Here is a 9768-nt window from a genome sequence, read left to right on the forward strand (position 1 = left end):
CTACTTTACTTCGCGACATTTAACAAGCGTGCTAAAGTAGTCATTATTAACACAATACAATTTGACAGAAGCTGGGATTATTGCTATGGTTTATAGTATAGTGTAACCTGCGTTCTGAGATTTTTAGAAAAGTGGCTTAACTCTGTCTCTCGAAAATAAAATGGGCTTTCTAATTATCATCAAAGAAGCAATTAAATAAATAATTGGCTAATGTGTGATGTGAGGTGGTTATCAACATATATGGAACAGAACATATGAAAATAGGTGCCTGGTCTTCGAAACAAGAAAGAGACAAAGTGACAGGCGTCACCTATCCAGCCATGGGCAGGTGCTACAATATACGGGCCACCGTATTACAAAGATTACATTCAGGGGCATTGAATATTGATTCATCATTACAATGGTCACCAAAAATTGCAATTGTCATACAATTACCAATGACTGCCGAAGAATACAGAACCATCCTGGAGACATATTCCATTGTGGGTGCTGAAAGAAAAGTCTCGTGGTGCAGGCATCTGTTGTATTCGAAATAAGAACCTCTTTAACGTTTCCTGTCTTGAATAACCGAAAAGGTACACGTGACGACATATAGGCGTAGCTCTGTAGTAAGAAGTTTGCTTTTCAACCATATGGTTCCGGGTTCAGTCCCATTACACCGAAACTTGCGCAAGAGTTTCTTCTAATAGCATCGGGCCGACCACAACTTTGTGAGTGGATTTAGAAGACGGAAACTGAAGGAAACTCGTCGTATGTATATTTATATGTGTGAGTCTTCGTGTATATCTTTGTTCCACACCTCTTGACATCCGGTGCTGGTTTGTTTACGTCCCCATAATTTAGCACTTTGGTAAATGGCTGATAGAATAAGGCTTTACAAAAAATAAAATAAAATACACACTGGTGTCTATTCGTACGACTAAAATTCTTCAAGGCGGTATGCCCCCATGGCTGCAGTGTTGTCACTGAAACAAGTACAATATATATATATGTGTGACTGTGAGTGTCTGTGTGTATCTGTGTGTGCGTGCGTGCGTGCGTGCATGCGTCTGTGTGTGGGTGTCTTTGTGTACATTCACACCCACACACACCCACACACACACATATATATATATGCATGTATATATATATATATATATATATATATATATATATATGCATATGTACAAACACACACACATATATATATATATATATATATATATATATATATGTATGTATGCATGCAATGAGAAAGAGACAGACAGACAGACAACCGGAAGGGAGAACGAGTGGTTGACAGGCAGTAGAGCTAGCAAAGAAAGCAGCTCTATCCAGATGCTACTAATTTTAAGTGTCTATCGCCTGCAGCTCCTAGGATAGCATTGAAACTTGCTATGATCTCGGTGTCAGAAGCCGAGAAATTCACAAGGAAGCTGGAGACCAGGTAACAAAACCATCCTTTCTCCTTAGTAATACATAATTTTGTGACAATGGGGAGCAAACACAGGATGGATATGGAAAAAAGCTGTGAATAGCAGTAAAATCTAAAAAAAGATAAGGAAATGAAACCCGAACAAAAGGTGCGTAACACGCAAACTCTCGATCTGAAAAAGGTGACAGCCGTGAGAGTCGAACATTAAAGATTGTTCCTGTTGTCATCGGAGCATTGGGTTCAATACCTCCCAACCTGAAGAAACATCTGGACACTTTAGAGATACCCGACAATCTTGGCGTATTGCAAAAATCGGTTTTATTTGGAACTACACACATACTGCGTAAAGTACTCTGCCTGAGGTCCTTGTTCTGACTTGACAAGTAGTACAAATCCCAGCTACACACAGTATCCTCAATCAACAACATGGCAATATTAGATCATGTGTGAATTGTTTAACAACAACAACAACGACGACGAAGGGCAGCAGTTTTTTTTTGGGGGGGGGAGTCTTTCACTGGTACTTAATTTATCGACCCCAAAAGGAGGAAAGGCAAAGTCGACCTCGGCGGAAGTTGAACTCAGAACGGCAAATATTCTGCTCAATACTACAAATTTGCTTGACACTTACTTGACCTTAACCAGTTGTGTATTCCCTTAGTGGCTGAAGATATGTGCATTTCTGATCACGAGCAAAAATAGTGGGTGAGCATCATAGCCAGGTGCTGAGACGAATTCTTTTGGGTTTGAATAATTCGCCTCTGGAAACATGGGTTTCATTCATCACCCATAAACAAACCTTACTCACAGACCTTTTGAGGAGGATGGACTACTTGGCCCGAAGAAAATTCTAACTGGGCCTGACCTGCAAGGTCATGCGCTGTTTACTTTGATATAAGATCGCCATGTCGCGCACATGTGGTTGTGATGCATGTGTCTGGTGTACCCTTATCAGACGGGTAGTCATGATGTGTATAATGGGCTTTGTATATATGTGCCCCAATTTCACTCTGATGTAATGCATTGCTTTCTCAATTATAATAATAATAACAATCAACAAGGGACTACACAATCAGTTCCATGTAGCCATAAATGAAGTTGCTGGAAAACGTAGGTGGGATTGGCTGATGAAAAGAACACTGAAAAAATGAGAGACTGAGAACAACATACGGGCAGCGCAAGAGCAAGCTTTGGCCACAAACTGGAGGGTCAGCCTTAGGAATGTGCAAGTGTCTTTAATGTGCCGCATCTGTAGTAGAGTAGAAATTATTACCCATATCGTGAACAAATGCCCTACATTTGCTCAAAACTTACAATAATTGTGTCGACACAATTAGATGGCGAAAGTGCTATATTGGAAACTATACGAAAAGTGTGATCTAGGGAGAGGCAAAATGTGGTATGAGCACAAATCGCAAAAATTGGCAAGTTGAGAACCGTCAAAATTCTGTGGAATCTCCCAATCCAAACAGATAAGGTGTCTGAGTATAACAAGCCGGACCTAGTGGTGGCAGACAAGGTACACCACATATGCTATATAATTAATGTTGCGAGCCCTTTTCACTCAAGAATAGTCAAGAAGGAAGGCGAAAAAATTGGCATGTACGATTCTCTTATGTACGAAATAGCCCAGCTATGGAAAATAAAGAAAGTGAAGATAATGCCAATTATTGTTGGGTCCTTGGGGACAGTATCAGAGGGCATCGAGATAAATATAAACGAAATCGGTATAGAATACCCAGTAGAATTGTTACAAAAGGTTTGCCTCTTTGACATTGCTAGAGTGATCAGAATAGTACTAGATAGTTGAAAAAAGAGATAGTATGGTACCGTTGGCTGAAGGTAGCAATCCTGTTATGAATGCAATACTCCAGGAGTCCGGATATCGCACATGTAGTTAAAATGAATAATAACCACAACTGCGGTATCGGGACTGGAAATGTTAACAGTAAAAATGTCGAGCACGGCAGGCAGGGAGTATCTGAATAAGCTCCTGTAGGTTGTTATCAAGCTATTGACCAGGAGCAAAATCGCAGTCAAAAGTGCAAAAGAAAAAGAAAAAAATAATGAAGTGGGAAAAGAAGTAAATAAAATAGTAATAGAATGCTGGCTGAGAAGAGAGCCAAATAAAAGAGGCTTCATGATTTGAATGAAGAGAACATGGGATGAAAAAAGAGGTTTTGAAGCGTCTGTCCAGCGACTGATGACCAAGCTAGAACAATCTGTAAGAAAGAAAAAAGCAAGTGAAAACAAAGAACCACACTAGAGGAAGAGAATACAAATGAAGTTGGAAAAGACACGGAAAGAACTGGGGCAATTGAATAGGATAATGAGATGAGAGCTCAAGAATAAGGTAGTAATCAGAAAATTGAATGGACAGTACAGGTTAAAAGAAAGGAAATCAAATGGTACATGAAGAATTGACACAAAAGGTGACAGTATTAAAGGCCAAATTGAAAACACATAAAGCTAGATGCAAAGGTTTCGAACAGAATAGACTATTCCAATCATATAGAAGGCGTCTGCTTGAGGAAATAGAGAGAGGCCAGCACTGGGAACTGATTCCAGATGCAGAAGAAAGTAAAAAGTTTTGGAGAAGGCTGTGGAACAGGCCAGCGAAACATAAAGAAAGCGCGGAGTGGTTAACAAAGTTAGAAAAACAACTTGCAACTATACCAAGATAAAACGATGTCAGAATTAATTTATATACATTGAGACAGAATTTAAAAAAGATAGCAAGTTGGAAAGGACCAGACCCGGATGGATTACAAGGTTATTGGCTGAAAAACTTTACACAGTTGCATGAAAAGATTGCTGCGCAACTGGATGACTGCCTATAACAAGATCACGTCCTTGCCTGGATGACCAGTGGACGAACACTGCTATGCCTCAAGGATTCCTGGAAAGGGAACTTAACATCAAGTTTTCGACCTATAACCTGTTTATCACTAATGTGTAAGCTTATGACCGGTGTCTTGGCGGAAGAGTTATACAACAATCTGGAAAGTAACAATCTACTTCCAGAAGAACAGAAACAAAGTAGGGCAACATAAGACCACAAGATTGTCGATAAATTGATAATTAGAAATTGTAGAAGCACGTTGACGGGACTGAATGTAGCATGCTAGATTACAAAAAGGCTTATGACATGGAACCACACAGTTGGATAAGTACAACAATGAGCATGTTTGAAATAGCAACAAAAAAACATCCCGAAAATGCTTAATAAAAGTATGAAATATTGGAATACCGAATTGATGAGAGGAAAAAAAAACTCGGAAAGGCAGATCATGCGAACTGTAAAGGTCGTGCCTATAATAATTGGAGCGTCGGGCTCAGTAAGCCAAGATATAGACAAATGGCTGAAGAAGATTGAAATAGAAAGACGGGTAGGTCTCCTACAGGAAGTTTGCCTCTTGGAGACAGCAAGGATTTCCAGGAGGGTTCTAAGCATTTGAAAAGCTGCCGAAAACGTGTGGATATCTAAGATCACAGGTAGTAACCCGCTACTCACAAAGAATAAGACAAAACCTGAGCTGCTTCAAATTTACAGAAAAGAAATAATAATAATAATAATAATAATAATAATAATAATAATAATAATAATAATAATAATAATAATAATAATAATAATAATAATAATAATACAGCTCACGTGACAACGAGCTACCGGGAAGATATATCAACTCTAAAACCTTCACGAAGCAGGAATTAAGAATTCGCAAAAACAATGATAGAAAGTTATGTCTTAATGTAAACCAACACAGGAAACTGAAATTTTTTAATACAAAGTATATATATATATATATATATATATATATATATATATATATATATATATATATATATATATATATATATATATATATATATATATATATATATATATATATATATATATATATGTATGTATAAATATACATATATATATATATATACATATGTATATATATATATATATATATATATGTGTGTGTGTGTGTGCGTGTGTGTGTGTGTGTGTGTGTGTATGTATGTATGTATGTAAGTATGTATGTATGTATGTATATGCAAAAAATAGCTTTCCCTAGATGCATCGCCACACCAATATGTGCATAAAAATGTAAACACGGCAATATTTCTATAGGAAAACTGCAAACCTGTGAATAAAAGTTTAAATTTTGAATTTGAAATTTTAATTACATATACATCCATATTTATATAAGACCTCCATAGAAAGCCGATCGCCGACAGAAGAACACATCTAATGCAACAGAAGACTCAAACCAAACCGCATAACAAGACCTATTGATGCAATACAATATCCCCTCCGCAAAAGATGCAGCACACACCACTCCACCAGCACAAAGGTGACACAATGACGCAATAGAAAGTTGCATGAACTTATCAGATGTCGAAAAATAATAGTGGTAATGACGGTGGTGACGGGATTTACCTTACCTCACTTTCTGAGAGACATGAGTTTTCGAAGAAACTCTGGCTGTAACAGCGAAAGTGAAGCTGGACATTTAAGGGAAGGCCTCTCACTTGGCAGTGGTTCAGTAAAGATGCAGACTGACCACAGTTGTTATCCTAAGACAACAGCAGCAGATAATTGTGTGAGAAGAAAACAGGTTTGTGATGTGTTACTTAGAAAGTGAACCTAAAAGAAGGGTCTATAGAAAAACGATATTAACAGTTTGGGTAGAGAGGCGTATGCTTAAAGTGACATTAGTAGATCAAGCTAATGCTATTAGAGATTAGTAGATCAAGCTAATGCTATTAGGAGAAGAAAGTGGATTGAAGGTAGAAGAGATTGGAGGCAGAAGGATTGGAGGTAGAAGAGATCACGAAAACTGGAAGAGAAAGACCTGGCAGTAGGAAAGACAAACAACAACATAAAAGATACAGTTCAAATCAAAGAAGAACTGGAAGGAAATAATAATAATAATAATAATAATGATAATAATAGCGCTCCCAATAAGAAAGCGACAACTAGCACCCGTGAATTAAGTGAGGAAAATCAGAAGATTTTAGATGAGTTTCAGGAAGTACTGAGTAAAGAAATAAGAAAATGATTGCCAACATTAAAAGACATCAACAGAAGGGAACTGCTAGAAATGATTAGGGAAGTAGATTCTGTCATCAGCAGGATAGATACTAAATATATAGGAGACACTAACTTATCGATCTATGCAGAAGGGATAGTAGTCACCAGAAGGTTAGATATCTCATAGGGAAAGATTGAAAAAGAGAAAATGTGGAAAAGAAGACTACAAAATAAAGTGAAGACTTTAAGACAAGATCTGAATAGAATAGAAGCATGGAAACTGAAGACGTTAGGAAACACAAAATGCAAATCTTCCCTTGAGAAAAGATTCTTAGTCAAAGAGAAAGGATTTGGGAGAGTAATTGAAGAGTTGAAACAGCGTATCATAGCAGTCGCAGGCAAGCTGTCCAGATATCAGAAAAGAATAGCTCGGTTTCAACAGAATAGATCATTTGAAACAGACCAGAGGAAATTTTAAAACCAAATGAATAGTGGAGAACGAAGTACTGAAGATGAGTAACCTAAAGAAGAAGAAGGTAGAAAGTTCTGGAGTAATATTTGGGACAAACCAGTCTGTTATAATGGAGATGCAGTATGGTTAAAGAAAGTGAGGAACTAGATAGTAAGTGAGAAGCAGCCAGATCTATGACTAGCTAATACATTAATGAGTAAAGTTTTAGGGAAAACGCCGAATTGTAAGGGCCCAGGAGCAGATTTATTTCAAGAATACTGGTTAAAGAAATTTTGTAGTTTACATAGGAGGCTGAAGGAACAACCTCAGGATTGCCTTAATGGAGGAATAATACCAGATTACTAAACGGAGGATAATACTCAATATGAAAGATAAGAGCAACGGTAATACAGCTAACAACGACGGACCAATCACTTGCTAACCATTAGTGTGGAAGCTGGTAACAGGAATACTTTTAAAGCATTTACGAGCACCTTGAAAGCCAGGATTTACTGCCAGAAGAAGACAAAGGTTGCAGGAAGAAGGCTAGATGAACGCTTGATCGATTATATATAGACAAAGCAGTTTTAAATGAAGTAAAAGCTAAAAAGAAAAATCTAACAATAGCATGGATAGATTATAGGAAAGCCTATGACATGATCCCACACTCATGGATAAGTGAATGTCTGAGTATATTCAGTATAGCAGACAACATAAGAGAATTGATTAGCTTTAGCATGAAGAAATGGAAAGTAGATCTTTACTCAGGTGACATACTCTTAGGGAAAGTTAATATCAAAAGTGGAATTTTCCAAGGGAACTCGCTGTCCCCTTTAATATTTGTCTTATGTTTGATCCTCTTCAGTTTAGTATTATGGAAGACAAGGGAAGGGTATCAATTCAGAAATAGTAATGGAAAAAAATTAACTATTTTCTCTACATCGATGATCTGAAGTTTTTTGGTAAGAGTGGAAAAGGGATAGATTCTTTAATACAGTCTGTAAGACTCTTCAGCAAAGATATAGGCATAGAATTTGGAAGAGATAAGTGTGCAATATTAGTCATGTGAAGGGGACAGGTAGTCAACAGTGAAGGCATCCAATTACCAGATGTTTAGACATTAAAATCACTGAAAGGAGGGGAGGGTTATAAATATCTAGGAGTATTAGAATCTGACACAGTACTAACTACACAAATGAAAATTGTGAAAGAGTACATCAGAAAGGTGAGGAAGCTAATGAAGTCAAAGCTAAATGATCCGAATCAAGTGAAGGTTGTAAATACTTGGGCGGTGTCATTACTTAGATACTCAGCAGCTTTTATAGATTGGACAAAAACTGAATTAGCAAAGCAAGACAGAAGAACTAGGAAGGAATTCATTATGAATGGTACAATCCACCCAAAGAGAAGAGTAGCAAGATTATACTTATCTAGAAAGGAAGACGGAAGAGGGTTAATATCAGTGGAAGACTGCGTGGAGTTAGCTGGAGGGGATCATGAAGAAAAAATGCTTTCTAATTGATGTATCAATACCAGCAGATGACAACGTTTCTCTAAAAGAAATGGAGAAACTTTCCAAATGCAAAGACCTGGAAATAGAGGTAACTCGAATGTGGAATATAAAAACAGAAACAATTCCTATCATAGTAGGCGCCTTAGGTATAATAAAAAAATTATTCAGACAAATACGTAACAAAAACATCAGTACTTACAAATATATATAACATACAGAAAATTGCACTACTGGGTACTGCCCACATCCTACGCAAAACACTTTCAATACAGTAAACACAAGAGTACCACAGCAAACCACAGCACATACCCAAGGCACACAGAGCTGCGCTCGGTAGTGAAGTGAAAGCACGTTATAAAAATAAAACTACTGAATAATAATAATAATAGTAGTAGTAGTAGTAGTAATAATAATAATAATAGTAATAATAATAATAATAATAATAATAGTAGTAGTAGTAGTAATAATAATAATAATAATAATAATAATAATAATAGTAGTAGTAGTAATAATAATAATAGTAATAATAATAATAATAATTATAATGATAATAATAATAATAATAGTAGTAATAATAATAATAATAATAATAATAATAATAATAATAATAATAATAATAATAATAATAATAATAATAATAATAATAATAATAATAATAACAACCCCCTGGTAACTCCAATAACCTTGGACTACAAAAGATGACCTTGATGGGTACGGTTTATATACTATTGAAAGCACTTTCCATCTAAAATGGAATAAATGCGGTGCTAATTTTAGCACGCAGAGCAAAACAAATGTGCCCTTGCCACCCTTGGATTCCGGATGACCGGTACTAAGGCAGCTGAAATAAAGTTATAATGAAAAGAAACCCTAAATAATAATAATAATAATAATAATAATAATAATAATAATAATAATAATAATAATAATAATAATAATAATAATAACTTGATTGATGGGTCTGAGGTGATTCCGTGTTTGTAGCCCCAGAGGCGGCATCGTACGCAAAACCGACCAGGTCTATCAGTGTCCCTTCAAGATTGCGTCCAACCTCTGTAGAACTTCCTTAATCCCGTCCAGTCGTCTGGTGCAGAGCCTCCCACGGTGTTTCTTCTAACCCATAGCTGTTTCATCAAATGAGTGTAATGCTCTGGTGGGAAGACAGCGCTGACCTTGTGCCAAAATTTGAATTTATTATTATTATCATCATCATTATTATTATTATTATTGTTATTATTATTATTATATAATTGTTTAATATTTGGTAGTTTCAGGCAAACTTCTACTGCATCACCTGCTACACCTTTGTGTTGCTGGGATGTGTGCAGCATTATGTTATTTTCTGCTGTTGGGTGTGTGCA

The 9768-nt window shown here is 36.4% G+C and overlaps 1 protein-coding gene across 2 annotated transcripts in view; it reads left to right on the forward strand.

Annotated features, from left to right (window-relative positions):
* The window catches only part of LOC106882547 (fibroblast growth factor 16), a 276742-nt gene that overhangs the window by 264441 nt on the left and 2533 nt on the right, over positions 1-9768 (forward strand). The gene's annotated exons all lie outside the window — the stretch shown is intronic.

This window comes from Octopus bimaculoides, chromosome Z (genome assembly GCF_046866305.1).
Source record: "Octopus bimaculoides isolate indiv1 chromosome Z, ASM4686630v1, whole genome shotgun sequence".
In the NCBI taxonomy this organism is placed as follows: Eukaryota; Metazoa; Mollusca; class Cephalopoda; order Octopoda; family Octopodidae; genus Octopus; species Octopus bimaculoides.